Source organism: Lagopus leucura, unplaced genomic scaffold (assembly GCF_019238085.1).
Source record: "Lagopus leucura isolate 7727_CA_CO unplaced genomic scaffold, USGS_WTPT01 Super-Scaffold_100028, whole genome shotgun sequence".
NCBI classification, from domain to species: Eukaryota; Metazoa; Chordata; class Aves; order Galliformes; family Phasianidae; genus Lagopus; species Lagopus leucura.
The window spans coordinates 2,014,836-2,030,614 of NW_024962279.1; the positions used below are offsets into that span (position 1 = coordinate 2,014,836).

General features: G+C 46.8%; 1 protein-coding gene across 3 annotated transcripts in view; it reads right to left on the minus strand.

The window, feature by feature from the left end:
- Positions 1–15,779, minus strand: part of PRICKLE2 (prickle planar cell polarity protein 2) — an 87,732-nt gene that overhangs the window by 39,181 nt on the left and 32,772 nt on the right. The window contains exon 1 of one of the 3 annotated variants that reach the window (XM_042880923.1): positions 7,612–7,677. The exons of the other annotated variants lie outside the window; for them this stretch is intronic. The gene's annotated coding sequence lies outside the window, so the exon portion shown is untranslated. Of the gene's footprint in view, positions 1–7,611; positions 7,678–15,779 lie in introns of those variants that run through there. 3 annotated transcript variants of the gene reach the window in all.

Genomic DNA, 15,779 nt, shown 5'->3' on the forward strand with positions numbered 1-15,779 from the left:
GCCTTTTGTCCTCCAAGTTACTACATCCTTATCATAACTTACTACATCCTTATCATTTTTAACAGCATAGATGCTGTATACAGGCAGATACTTAACAGCACAACTTCTCTGCTACAACATAATCCAGCAAAAACATTCTCATTGAAAGAAATCACTGGAAAGCAGCCTGTGCCCTCAGCATCCTAAACAGAACAGGCCTGTCAGTCATCTCCTAGTCCCATTTCTCACTGCCATGTCAAGCCTTATACATCAAGTACAATATCCAAATCACCAGCCCCATCAAGATCATTAGAGCTGCTCAGCCCATCATGAAAAGGTCAGCGTGGTGCGGAATCAATCACAGCGCCCATCAAAGGCAGCTGCGGTTGAGAAGCCCCAACCCCTCCCTCCTGTAACTGTCATCTCTTAAATTGGTTTCCCTTATTGTAAGGCATGGCCCAGCTTTTATCTTATCGCAATCTACAGGGAAATGCAACTAAGCCAGCTGCCAAACGAGCAGGACTCCAAAGGAAGGATTAAGACCGTATCGGGTCTGGGTTGACCACCTTGCAAGGAGGTGATGCCGTCACAACAACGAGGCACAGCTTACAGCTGTCCCCAGCTGGGGAATTGCATGGTTGCATCCCACCCATGGAGGAGCATGAGCATGACACCAGTGTCACCACAGCAGCGTGACAACACCAGCTCATGGCACTTCCAGCACTGGCCCATCAGGGCTGCCTGCCTGCAACAGGCACCAGGAGGGCTGAGAGTACCCAGTCACTTTTTAAGGGGGGGGACAACAGCAATATCAACTGCAATTGCTCCTACCAGCCTCTGCTTACTTGCTCAACAGGCTAAAAGCCACAGGCCATTCTTTCTTTTTTTTTTTTTCCCCTACCAAACTGTGCTGCATAAAGCATTATCTTCAAAGGTGCAAAACAAATACGTTTGCTAAACATTAGCAGACTAAATACATCAGTCTTTTAGAAGCAATTAATGCTGCTAGAGACTTAGCAAGTCTCATTGTTCCATGGTTCAGAACGGGCTGCTCTTCAAAGTGAGAGCTAGGTGACAGTGAATAACCCCCCCACAAAATAAAAACCAGGTTGGTAATCCAGAGGAGTTGGGATTGCTTTTTGTTGAGTATGTAACTTGCATTGCTTCCTTACAACAAAAGAACAGCTGATATTTTGAAGCCAATTTTGAGGCTGAAGGTGCGGATCAAAATGCTTTGCTCCCCCAAGCTGTCATGGCACAGAGAAGATGGGGAACACTGTGACCCAAACAACATCTCACCTGGCTCTGAAATAAGCCCACAGAAACCAGCTCAATGCCTCAAATTCCTTCTATGTGTGAACCATGATGATCCCCCTGTATCAGCAGGGGAAAGCAGAGAGGAGGGCAGCTGGGCTCCCTGCAGCACCGAGCAATCCAAATGCATCCTCCTGAAAGACAGTCCTTATCTCGAAGATGAGCAGCTATGGATGGCCAAGCAGACAGATGGGGGAAGGAGAAGGGGAGCTCACGATACTGGCGAGACTGTTATAATTAGTGTAATAAGCAGCAATCACTGCTCAACAGCTGCCTTCCCCCCAGCGAGCATCTGCTCCACGTAGCACAAACCCGAGGATGAGGAACATTCTGACACTTGCTGTGCTTTGAGCAACTCTGCTTTGAAGTTTTGACTTTATTAAAATTTTCCTTCCAGGTAGGATGTGGGGAAATCAGCCACCCTGCTCTGCAGCCCTTTCGCACGAGCAAACAAAACTATGGTCCTGAATAGGGATTCCGCTTTGCTCCTGCCTGATTTCACACAAGGCTTAGAACAAAACCTCATCACCTCTCAGTTGAGACAAATCTAAGGCCCACGGAACCTCAGAGAGAAACCATTCCATAAAAAGCAGTAAAGTATTTCCAACAGGTTTTGCCACGGGTGTTGGATGAGCTTTCTGCTTGGCGTCAGACTTATGCCACACACTATGGAGTTCAAGTGACCCTTTCCCAAGTTTTGGAGAGCTGAGGACTGAGCCCTCCAGCATAGCCCTGATATCCCAAATAACCACTTGCTGCTTCTCATCTCCTTTTGTGGACTGCACTGCGATAGGAGAGAATGATTCACCTTACTCATGTTGCTCCACCACCCAACCCCTTATCAGTTTGAGGGCATTACTGCATCACAAATTCAGCAAACAGTCGGGTGGCAAGGATGCTTATGTGACAGCCATGGGTCCTAATGAGCAAAGTACGTTGTGGATTAGACCCAGGCAGCTTTCAAGACCCTGGGCACATTGTGAATGCAGTCTCGGGGAGGACTGCTCCATCTCTCTCCTCCTCTGCCAGGCTTTTGTCAACAGAGATGGGCAATGGGAACAGTAGGCTGCACGGGCCCTAATGGATATTTTGGCAGGAGTTAAGCACTGAGCTCCTGCTGATTTTTAGTGGCTGTTAGACACTGATAACATGCCTGATGTGAAGATGTTTGGAAGCGTGAGCTCTACGCTCATCATGCAAGGGGCTGTTTCCCACAGTGTAGGTTCTACAGTGCTTCAGAAAATAAGAGCACTGAGAAAACAAATAATGACAAGCTCCAAAAGCAGAAAATGTTTACCATTGAGGAAATTTAACCCCTCTGTGAAATAAGCTCTGGGTGAGGCTGGGCTGAAGGGCTCAGCAGTAATTGCTAACAGGCGGTGAACTGCTGGGACCAGGATGTCAACAAACACCATGCTGAAGGGTTAAAACCATGCCGTGAGAAGCCAGAACAAGGCTTGCTTTAATTTACCAGTGCAAAGAAACACATCTGTACTCCCCTGACAAGCATCACACCAAGGTAACAAGAAGAGCAAAAGAGCCTTTTGCTGTGACACAAGTGATGGGGTTCACCAGAGCCTGAGCGTCTCTGAGCTGCTGCCTTCCCTGTTAACAAAGGTTAACAACCAGCTCACATGAATCAAACCTATGCATGCAGCACGCAGCAATGCCTTGGCTCAAGCAAAGTGACAAAGTGTGACACAACAGTGGCGTGCAGTGAGCAATGCTCAGCGCCATGCGATGGAACAAGCCACACAATTTGTGCTAGTTTTACTGTGACTGGGAGTGGGGAAGCTCATTTCTGGTAAAGCAAAGGGCCTGGGAACACTGACACCTGTGGAAATTAATGGGCCTCTGAAGGATGTAAATGGACCTCAGAGACATCCACACTGAATCTATTAGCTCATTAGTTAAGTTAGCATTTATTTTATACAAAAGGTAAAGCAGGTATTTCTCTTATATTTGCATATATCACTTTTACATTTGCAGACAGAATACCAAGTTGGTCTCATGATGCTCTGAGGCACTTTTCCCTTCCATGCAGAGAGCTTGTAGCAGACGGCCAGCATGAAAGGGACATGGCCAGCATCATGCACACATCCACTCCAACCCCAAATATGACAGACATTGGCAAGTAGTACAGTCTAGAAAAAGGTATCCTAGAACCTATGTAGAACAACACCCCACCTCATCTAAATCTACCAAACAGCCATGGATTCAGACTTTTCACTTACTGCCATGATCCTTGTAGCCGAGGATGCAACAGCCAGCAAGCAAATATATCTCAATCAATTAAGTAGCTTACAAAATACAGGAAATATTTTAGATTTATGCTACCAGAATAATTTGATGCCTTCTACCCCATTAATGAAGCAAGTGTTAATGCCATTTTATCATCAGTTCTAATCCTCCTGGCACAATTTCACATGACGAACAATGCACTCCCTGACTTGATACCTACAGCTGATGTTGGACACAAGCCCCAGGCAGCAGCTGAGGGCTCAATCTCCGCTAATCCCATCCGTTTAAAGCAACTCCAAGTTGTGCAATCTAAAAAGGAGGCACATGAAGTCACTTCGGCTTATCTCTTTAATTGCCTGCCTGTGAATCAGGGGACCGGTGTCAGCCACCCGCACTCACACAGGCGTGGAGATGAATTAATGCCAGGCAGAGAAATCAGGCCTGAAATATTTACCGTGAGCATTTTCAGGACTCTAAGTGAAACTGTGGAAATACTCACTCGTTGCTGCTGCAAGTCCAGATCCAGGAAAGAAGCCTGCAATAGGGTGAGAGCCCTCACCTTCCCTCTGCTGCAAAACACAGCAGCTCCACTTCTTGACAGCTTTCCTGCTCTGCCCAGGGCCAGCACAGTGAAAATGTTAATGGATACAGCTCCATGAATATTCAATGCACATTTTCTTGTGAGTCCTCCCCTGGCTAAACAGACCCCTCATTACTAAAGCCCATCTTTCTTTTGTTTTTATCTTTGCACTGAGTTGGAAATGTCAGCACAGAAACCAACAATAGAAGGGATAGAACCCAAACACAAACCTCAGGGGAACATCAAGAAAAATCCAGCCCTTTTGGAGCAAGTATTGAATCTCTGCTCCCTCTCAGGACATATAGATAAAGGCAGGGGAATAAGCCAGCACCACAGTTTCTTTTTGACTGTAGTTACTTGTCTGAAATTGCCGTCCCTTGGCTTTCTTAATTGCATGTGGAGGTTCCAGCCCCAAGGAGGCACACTGCCCATACTGCCTAGATACAGCCACATCTGGGAACCACTGCCATGGCCAGCTCTGCTCTGCCACCTACACACAAAACAGGGGCTGGCTGCTATTCCCACATGTGAAGCCTGAGAGCACATCCATTATTCGGCTGTGGCTAAGCAAACAATCCCGGATGGACACAGGGAGGGCTGGGATTGCCCCATCCTCTCCCAGAAGCATCACCATCGCCCTTTGGCATTGCAACTCTTGGCCACACTCCAACATCTCAGGACGTTGGACCGTGAGAGCTCACCACCTCCAGAGTCAGGACAACCATTCAGGAATCAAGACGTAAAACTACTAGGGTATTTTCTGCCTTCCAAGCCACTGCAATTGGTATTTTGGAATACTTCCCACCAACCATTCTGCACACTTTTGCATGGGGTTCTGCACATCCCATCCACGCAGAAAGCTGTCCCAGCTGGGTGCCACGCTCGGGGTGGCAGCAATCACATAGGCATGGGAAGGTTTGCTAGCAGAGCAATGCAGCCCAAATTCATGCCGCACTGCTAAAAATATAGAAGACTCCAAGGAATAACACTTGTGTATGTTTAATCTTTAGGTAATTCATCCCAAATACATAGTTTCTTGGCATCGATAGTAAAATTAAACCGGAGGGCAAGCATTTAGTTCTGTTTTAGCTGGGAGAGTCCCAACTTCTGCCTCTCCAGTGTATACAGGCTCCTTACGCAATCCTTGTTTCAGCAAGTTCTGCATCAGAGAGGTGTGAAGATAAGGCTAACAAGGGGAATGTCATTAAGAGTGAACGTCATTAGGAGTGATTAAGAGTACAAAAGCTATGAGCCACTCTATGTGTATCACAAGGAGTCCCCAAAATGGACACATTGAGTCTCTCTATTCTAACATACGGAGGTGAGGGGAACAAGTGGTGCTAGGAGGGCTCCCCAAGACACTCTCCTTTGTGCCCCAGTATGTGAGCTTTCCCAAAGACGACTGCACATCCTGGCTGCACAGTGAGCACACCCAAAACCTCCTGTGCAGCAAGGAGCCTGTGCCAACTCCACTGTTACAAATATTTTTCATTGTTAATACATGGAAACAGCGCATTCAAGAAGTCTGCTTCTACATATCCCTCTATCTGCATAACACAGGAACAGACACACACTTACACCATCACTTTTTAAACTCCCAGTTGCCAGAGCAGCAAGCCCCTGGGGAGCATGGATGCCCATCTCTCAGTGACACACCAGAGAAGACTGGCACAATGTCCACCACTGGCCTGAGATGGTTGGAGGGCTTCCAGGTCACCAGTCTCAGCGCTATTGGAAAGGCCATCAAAGGACCCCAAAATAAGAAGCTTTTTGGGGGGCCCAAGCAAACCAGCCCTGAGCCAGCAGCACCCAAATGAGACAGTAGCTGCAAGGAAAGCTGGCAAGGAAAATACTTAAAAAGTGAAAAAGAGGGAGATTTCTTTTCATTCTTTCTTTCTTTATGTGAACAGACTAATTTGAGGTGCAAGTAGATCAAGTAACTAATTAAGGAAATAGCCGATAATTTAATCAAGATCATTAGAGGAATCAGCATGCTGCTGCCATTATTTAAATGGTACCAGAGCACAAATACACTCTCACAACAGAGCTGTAAGGAACTCACTGGGTCCAGCCCTGCCAGCAGCTGAGCCCAGGGACTTCCACGTAACACTGCTCGCTTGTATTAACCAAAAGCTGCACACCATCTGAGGCTGATTCAGGAAAATACTGAAATCTCCTGGTAATTTCCTGCAGACAGAACATTTAATCATCTCCCAGCCTCCACCGCAAAAATCCCAACTCAATGATTCACACTTCCAAAGGAATTTGCCCCACGAACAAGCGCAGTCCTGCTGTGGGATGCAGCCCTGTGTCTGCCCAACAAGGGGGAAGCAGCTTCTAAAAGAAATACAGCCCAACAGGTCGAGCCACGGGCATTTCTCTCTTTTGGCATCTTTATGGCTGTTCATGGGACGTGCTGTGCTCCTCCAGGGGATGTGGCAACGCATCAGCTCCCTGCACTCGTCCATTCTACATTTATTCTCATTGAGAGCTACTTTCTCCTACAACACACGGAACCAGAAATCTACATCTGTCACCACCCAGGCTCACTCAGCACCTTTCCCCCAGCAGCCCCACACTCCCACGTTTTGCCATCCGAATATTTTAAGGCTCCCACCCAACGCAATGGGTGTTGGGTCTGTATGCGTGCACGCCAGCACCCTGCCTGTCTCACCAGTTGCCCCACCAGATGCATAGATAGAAACATCTGCTTCCAGAGGGAGGCACACAGATCATTTGCACTGCTTAAACAAACACAAACAGAGGTAAACAAGCAGCACAGTGCAGATTCCTGCTCCTCTCATGTAGGAATCCTTTTTTCCAACCAAACACATAATTTGTCACTGAGTGGCCGAGTTGTAAAATGCAGCTTCCTCTCTGCCTAATTCCAAAAGCATTTGAAAGCAATTGAATCCAGAAAGCTTGATTAAGGACTTTGAAGCCTTTGTTTCACTTAAAAGAAACCTTTGTTTTGCCTCAAATAAATTGGACATTTTCTCCGGAATTTACAATAACTCAGGGGAAAAAAAAAAAAAAAAAAAAGCAAAAAAAAAAAAGCAACATCCAAAAGTTAAAAATAACCCTTTCCTCTCTATTAAACACAGCTGCCAAAGGTTCGGAATTCACATTCTGTCATGCCACGCAAATCCCTGCAGCAGCTGAGAAGACATACACCATGTCTGGAGAGCGAGCACTGAAGATAAGCTCCAGGCTCCTGCAGGGTTCCTCACTTCAGATTTTTTAGGCAGAGTATGAAAGCAGCAGAGGTTCAGAAGCTGGGACAGCAGAGCCCCTAAAATCTGTATGGTGCCCATAGGTCCAAGCGCCAGCCCCACGCTGCCCCAACAGCACAGGGGCAATGAGCACTGCACGCGGCGGGTAGCACAGTGCGGGTGGAAACCCGAGCTGGAAAGAAAATCATTTCCCAATGCAAACATTTGTACAGCACTAAAAGAGCTTACACTTTCATATGCTGTAAATGGAGGGTGATTACTTACTGGGCTAAACGGGCACGCAGGTCACATGCCGAAAGCCCCCCAGGTATGGTGCAGGGGTAGGCAAGAGGCTGGGGCTGAGCTCCGCGCTGAGGCTGGTGCCAGGGCCGGGCTGCATCCTGCTGCAGCCGCTGTGCCTTTGGCTGCCGGAGGTCATCTGGGGAGTTGGAGCTCGCGGCTGCTTCCCCAGCTCGCAAAGTGACGCCCACCGCCGTTTTTAGCTTATTGGTGAAAATTGTAAGCCTTAATCCAATCCTGTCCCTTTACCCAAATTTAGCTCTCAGTGGAGCCAGCATCCCTCACAGTTTTGACTAGAGGTCTGAGTGCATTTACCTTGTCTGTGTGCAAAGCACAGAAAGAGAAGCAATCAAAAACCCACGCTCGGTTTGCTTCACCTCTTTCTCCCCTGCACACTTCTAAGAAACCTCTATCTTCCTGCAGAAAACCAACCACCAGCCCCTCTCTGCACGTAGCCTAGCTAAGGCCAATAAAAGCAGTACGTATCACAGTGTCCAACCATACACCAACACATTTTGGGCATGACTGCAGTGTGTAAGGAGAGTATAGAAGTGGTGAGAGCACTGTTCCTGAAGTTGCACCAAATTTCACAAAGCAAACTGCTGAATCACTTAGCACTCCTGGCAAAGAGCAGCCTGCCTAGTACACACATATGGTTCTCCTTTCCAGCAGACGTTAACTGTCGGGACCCAGCACACAGATCTGGCCATCCCTCGTAGCAGCAGCCCCAGAACTGCCCTATGAACAGGGCATTTGCCCGTTTGCAAACAATGGGTGGCCTTGGGTAACAGCCCCTTGTGTAAATGCAGATTTCTGTGCTTCATTACAGATACGCAGCGCTGGAGTGTCTCCAAGACGCAAACCAGCATCTGGGTGAGCTTTGCATGCGTGCGTGGTTACATTCTAACAGAGGGGCCCAGAGTTGTGTGCTCCAGGTGTGTGGCTGCAGGGCCAGGTGCAGGCAGCTCCACAGCCACGGCAGGGGCTAGGGCTGAATGGGCTCCATTCATGGGGAAGCAAACAGGGCTCCAAGCCATTCAGAGGGAACATTTCTGAGGGATATTCCCATTGTACGTCTAATAAGTCCCTTTGCAAGTTTTAAAGTTAGAAATAATCCAAACATGCATTAAACCAAAGTTATTATTTTGGACTGGGCAACACAGGGAGCCCCGAGACATGCCGCCCAGGAGAGGGACCAAAGAGCACCCCCAGTAGGGAGGGCTGGGCTGGATCTCCAGGAACAAAAGCAGCTACAAACCAGGTTCCCCACGTGAGAACCTCATTAGAGCCCAAAGCCCACACAGCAGACAGACTACAGAGGAAATTGGAGTCTAATTTACACGGAGAACGATTACTTACTGCAACCAATTAGTGTCAAGCTGACTGACAGCCGACCCAAAATAGGCTTTCCCCACCCTTGTACTGCAAGTCTGAGCTTTCCTTATTGCTTTGCTTCTGGCAGGTGAGCGGTAGCACCTTGCCATGAGAGACAGCAGGGAGCATCCCCATAACAAACCACGGTAGAGCTGCCTACCCAGAGACATGGGCAGCAGCATTGCAAATGTTCTCTCTCCTGTTCTTAAATCCCATCCCAAAGGGCCCAACAAGGCATTCACAATTTATGAAAGGTGTTTCCCTTGTCCTAAGCATATATCCTCCCTGCACTTAGGGAGGCTTTCACTCCCTGCTTTGCAATCACATTGGTGATCTGGGGGTACGGTTTGTATTCAGGCAGCAACAGAGCCTGCAAAGCACTCAGCAGCAGGACTTCATCATGTTTACCAACGCGCAAACTGTTTGCTTGCAAACACTGCAGAGAAACTGCCCCTCCTCCATACCAGATGAGTCCAAAACCCATCAAACAGACTTTAAAACACCCTGACATACACACATGGAACTGATTAAGTGCTGTTCATCTTCCATTCATTGTTTAAAAAGTGCCTCATTCTGCATTATCTTTCTCTCCTTCCCAGGAACATGCTCTTTATTAACAGCACTGTCTAATCACTGCCCTTTGCTCCAAACCACAGTCTGGATGTGCATTTTGAATGCACAGATAAGAAAGAGCATTTAAAAGCAACGTGCTGCATTATCCTTAATGAACTTCTAAGGATGGTCTCTATGTGACTCTCATATTTAAAGACTTTATGGATCTTCTGTACAGGTAAGACACATTACTCTTTTCATCTCTGCAGGCTAGACAGCATCTTTAAGTAAACTTCTCTGCAAAGATAACTTGGAGGAAGTGCTCTGTGCTGTGTCTATGGCTGTTTGATAATACCTGGAGACAGCCCGAACCTCAGGTGGTGTCAGGCAGCAGCAGGGATGCTTTGATTCCAACTCACTTCCCATCAAGGGTGATAAATCAATTTACACCACAGGAGCACCATCAAGAGACGGCCTCATCCCAGCACTTTTGATGACAGCCACCACAAAGGCTGTGAGTAGTGGCCCTGTTCCCCCTTGTTAATCTGAAAGTCTTTGCTAATTACAGCATGCATGCAATGAAAATGCACGTGCGCTCACACTCCCTGCAATTAGGCTCTTAATCTTGTGCTTATGCTCAAACCTACCTCCTCCACACCCACTTTTACCCAGGAACTGCTTTACCAGCAGCCTGAAGGGCAGCACAGCACAGCTCCAGTTCTGCATTCCCCTTGGTGCTGCTCTCTTCAGAGCCAGGCTTGCAGCACCTTTAACTCCCATTAATTCCCACTACAATTAACAGGGCAGCTCGCAGAGCACTGATGACAGTGGGGTCTGCAAGGGCAACTCTATCAAAATTATCTATGGATAAATGAGAGTAATTATAGCAGCAAATTCCTCACTGAGACTTTATCAGCTGTGCTGTTAGGGAGCAGGGAACGCTTCAGCTCCCCTGGTTCTGCAGACAGCTCTCCTGGGGCAGGCGAGATGGTGGTTATCCAAGAGGGGAGGTAATTGCTTCAGGAGGGCAAAGCTGGAGAAGCCTTCTGAGTGCATCCGTACTGCTCCCAGGAAGGCTTGTGGAAATGATGTGCACTGATTGAGGAGGTGGGCTGCTGGGGCTGCGCTGAAGCTGCAGGGAGGGGAAGGATGGTGAGAAAAGGGTGGAAAGGGTGAAAAACAAATTAACCCCCAACAGCTGCACAAAGGAGCGGCCTGCTCCCTGCAGGCATCCCTGCCTGGTGGCCACTGGAAGATGAAAGGCAGCAAGAGCAGTGGCAAAATACTTGTGACGATGCTTATGGGCTCAAGGTCTTTGAAGCCATCTTCAGTGCTGCTAAATCACTTGTTTTCTTTGTGTTCTGTCTAGGATTTGGCTTTGTGCTCCCATGTTTATGCTGTGTGCATCCAGAGGCTCCAACCAGCAGGTGCTGGTCTGGTCTGGGGTGCCCCAGGTGCGGGCAGCACTGGGGTCTCCCCAGTCCCAGAAAACCAAAGCATTCATCTTTTCAAAGCAGCCTTTCTCTAAAAACCGATCTGGTGCATCTTTCTGGCTCCCTCACTACTTGCAAGGAAAGAAAAGCAGAAACCAACGCCATCTTCCTATGCCTCTGAATATGCAATAACAGGAGCTATTGTAATAATAAAAACCAGAAGGAAAGGCGAGAACTTCAGCTGCAAGCAGCCTTGCAATCCTGACCCTGACACTCCTGACAAGGTGACAGGTTATTAAGGAATATCCATATTAATCCCAACCAAAAAGTGCTCTATTCAGCCAATTAAAGTGCCTGAGCGCTCCCAGAGACCTCTGTACTCTTTTTTTTCTCTAAATGTCCTCTTAGGGAAAGGAATGGATTCTGCAGAGATGAACTGCCCAGCTCCTTCCCACCTCGCCACGAGCGGATAAAATGTTCCTGGCTGCTTCCAAACACTGCACATTAATCTGCGCAACGGAGCCTGTCTCTTTCAGCATCCGAATGATTTCTCTCCGGGGTGGGTAAGACAGAGCTGTTCCACTTGGCATCACATCCTTCCCTGCCCCCTCCTCGCCTTGCTTTTTATTTTTTTGGCTCACAAGACATCGCTCCAGGCTCGTGCGAAGCTGGAGAACTCACTGCTGTAGGACACGCAGATATATGAGGCAGCGACGGCGCTCAGAACAGAATCAGGAGATTATGTTTTCTAATGCATCAAATTAAGAAGAATCCAACCACCCCTCCCCACAGCTCAGGGCCCGTCACTTGTTTCTCCATCAGCCATTTCTCTGCCTGTGGCAGAACCCAGAGTGACAGAAACTGTTTCTTCAATTAAAGGCTGCTGGAAACGAGATACAGGAGAGGTCCATTTGTGGCCATTACTAGAATTCTTTCCCAAGCCACGTAAGTCCTGTGTTGCTGAGCCTCGTGCAGTGATAAATCCAAACAGCTCCTCCACACAAAGGGCTCTGGGTACGAAGCTGAGTGTTTCATTAACACCATACACGAGGGTTGGATTTTCTACCTGCCAGCCCCACATTTCTGTCAGCAAGGATCCTGGCTGCTCTAGCAGCTACTGGAGGGGCTGAAGCTGTGCTGGGCTGGTGCTCTTCATACACATTGCCATGGGCCCTGCTAGACAAGGTCCAGCTTGGTGAAATCATACTAGTTTATAGAAATCTTCATTAAACCATAAAATGTTTTCTAGCTGCAACCACTCTGCTACCCACAGCTTAGGCTTTGGCATGACCCATGCAGAAGAGATGCTTACAGCTGGACAACCTGGTCCATTACCACAGTATAGGGTGGAAACACCTCACCCAGCTCCCATCACCTCTCATTGCTCTCCAAGAAAAGCATGCACCTGAAACCCTCTCACTCCTGGAAATATAATGGCTCAGGGTCTCAGGATGCATCTCATCCTTTGGAAACCAACACAAGAACAGCGTGTGCTTTCCCATCCCCAAACCCTGAGCCCTTGCCATTCTCACAACAATTGAATACAGTTCTCAGTATTGCAACCCCATTAAAAACAAAACAAAACAAAACTGCCCCCACCAGCCAGCCTGCACCTGCCCAGAGCAATAATCCCAGTGACACCAGATCTGCACTATGGAGAAGCCCACTGAGCTGGAGCAGGGTTTTTCTATGGCTAAAATGGAAACAAATATTGGCTCATGAAGATGAATGATGCCTGCAACAGATTTTTGCTGCACTTGATTAAATACAGCACACTGCAAACCCATTTCTCCTCCTTGAATGATACACCCTATAGTCTAAAATTAAGCCCAGCAGGATAAGATCCTGTATAGATTTCAAGATATTGCAGATTTTTTGGAAACCCTGACTGCACCGTATCCACACTCTGCAAAATCACTTGAGAATCTCTGGCACCAAATAGAAACACAGCAACAGCTAAAAATCACGTCGTGTTTTTCTCTCGATACAGCCGCACCATGGAGTACAGCTGGGGTTTGCCTTTCCATGATAAACCACTCCTTTGCTTTTGATCATTTTACTGTGTAACTGTGGATGTGAATGTAAGATATTATCATAAAAAGAAAACGAGAAGAAAAAGCCCAATCAAAGAAGTGTACCAACCTGGAACACGCTTTCCAAAGGGTATTTGTAGATACCAGAATTACCATTTCTCTTAAAGACAACTGATCCTTTTCATGAAAATACAATAAGCCCTAAAGAAATTCTTGTTGATGGTTATTAAATGGACAGGCCTCATGCATTTTTCCAGTAAAATGACTGAAGCTTGGCTTTAGCATAATCCTGAAGATTATTTACATCTTGTGCAGCTTTTTTTTTTCCACTGCTGCTGAATAATCAGGGCTTCTTAGAAAACCAGTCCCAGACAAACATAAATTCTTTTTCCCCTCCCTTCCTCTCTCTTTTACCTATTTCTTTTATTTTTTATACATTCTTTTTGACACAGCAGCAATGAGAAGGTTAGATTTCTTCCTGGTAGCTAAGGCACAAATCCTTGGGTCAGTGTTCCCCATGCCGTAAGCATTCGCTGTTTTCTGGGGGGCAATTCTCTTATTTCCCTGCTTCCAGATCCACCTGCTTAAATGGGAGCTTAAATGGGGCTGCTTTTTAAATGCGTTTACTTATTTTTTACCCAGAGATAATCTTAAAAAAAGCAAAAATTTGCCTCTTCTGAAGGCACCCAGAGGAGCTGGCTCTCCTCTTTGAAGGAAAGGCCTAACACTGGGTATTACTTGAATATTTGGATGCTTCATGGGATAATCTTGCAGGGATGCTTCAAAACAAGCACTTGGCTTTCTACTTCAAGGTCCACATGGTTTCCAGTCACACAAACACTTTTTTCCTCACATTTCCCAGTTAAAACCCTCCACTACAAATAGCTCTGCACAGAGAATGGATACAATTAAAGACTCTCCAACAAAAAGATTGCAGTTGGCACATTAGTGAGGCCTTTATGCTCCCTAATGTGCTTTCTAAAAATAAAATTACATTCAGGTACACAGCTCTCAAGGCTTCAGCATGCCCAGGGAATTATCTGAACACAAATTCCCAACTAGCCCAGTTGGTTGCGCTATCTCAAAGCCATCCTGGCCCCACCAGTGTCCTACCGATGCAGAACAAGGGCTCGGCTGCTGGGCAGGGTCCCAAATTTCAGTTCTTCTCAGGTCAATGAGAAGCCAAGAGAGATGGCATGTAACATAGTTGGAACTGATGCTGGAGCCAAGGTCACGTCCCAGCAGTTTGACACTACTGAGGGTCAAGACCGAAGCCTGATCCACATGCCTGACATGGTGGCCATGGCCATAGCTGGGCATGGCCATCTGGACAGCAGCAGTGGGCTAAATGACATGGCAGGCTGCGCTGTAGAAAGCTTGCTTGCAGTAATTAGAGGCATCATGGGAGAACTTCAAAGCACACTGGGAACCCTCAATGGCAGAAGCCTCTTTTTAGTGGTCAACGAGCAAAAATTCACAAGAGCCCTCGAGCATCTCTTAATAAACCTGAATTACACAGAATTCTGTTTTGGGAAGGGGAACCTGACAGGTCACTGCAGAGCCTGCTGAAAGGAAAGCTAGAGGTCATGCTTTTCTTTTTTTTTTTTGTATCTTTTAACTCATGCAGCTCACATATAGGCAGACACACGCTCTGCTTTTCCTCCACCTGTCTCTAAAACTGAACACAAACTAGAGCTCGTGTATATTGAAGTCTGTAGGAAGCTTAACATTTACTTGGCTTTTGTGTAAACACGTGAATTACACAAGATTCAGCCAAGAGGCTTGGCACCCCGTTGTGCAGAGCCACATAACTCACTGCAATTAAAACCAGAGCGCCAGGCAATCAGGCTCACCCGACAGCGTGCTGTTATGGATTTGCTCTTCCAAATGGCTTCCAATTTGTCTTCACAGCAGCTCAGCCTCTTGAGGAGAAACCCCATCAGCTCCATCCTGCACCCCAGGGTAGTAAGTGGCTGCCCCGTGGGCTGCAAAAGATGTGGTGGTAGCATCCATCCAGACAGGTGGGCATGGAATAGGACCATGCCACCAGGCTACGGCTTTCAGGCTGTGTGTTCGCTCACCCTGATGGTGCAGGGATGCTCTGCATCCAGCCCCTATGGAGGTGTCCCAGTAAATGCATTTGATCATAAGAATCTACCGACAAGCCCAGTGAAACTGCATCACCCCCAACTGCAAGGCAGTGTGTATTCCCCAAGCCTTTCTTATTCAGTATTCATAATATGCTAAGCTATTAAACTATCCTATGGAAAGTGCTGTGGCTTACAGTGCTGCAGACAAGTGGTGTTATCACTTCGTATTTCTTCTTTGTTATTACAGTGAATCTTCCTACATCTCTGAAAATAATCCAATTATTGCTCACCACTGGTAAGGTCACTGTTGCTTTGAACAGAGATTTGGGTAATTCCTGATTACTTTTAAGCAAATATTGCCAGGACTTCGGCAGAAATTTCAGAGAGACTGAAAATCCATTTTACTGGAAACCACAGATGGAAAAATATTCATACTCTAGACGGCACAAATGAACAAAAAAAAAAGGTATCGCTTCTCAGCCTTATTAGAAAAATATTGTTTTATCTGAAATTGAGAGCATAGATATATTCAGTTATTAAAACAATATATAATTTTTCATATTATATAACCTTCGGAATAAGGCAATCATCAAGTCTTTATTAAATGTCCTCATACAGGCTCCAAAATGTATTGAGCTCCTTAAACACAATATATGGAAAATGGCAGAGGG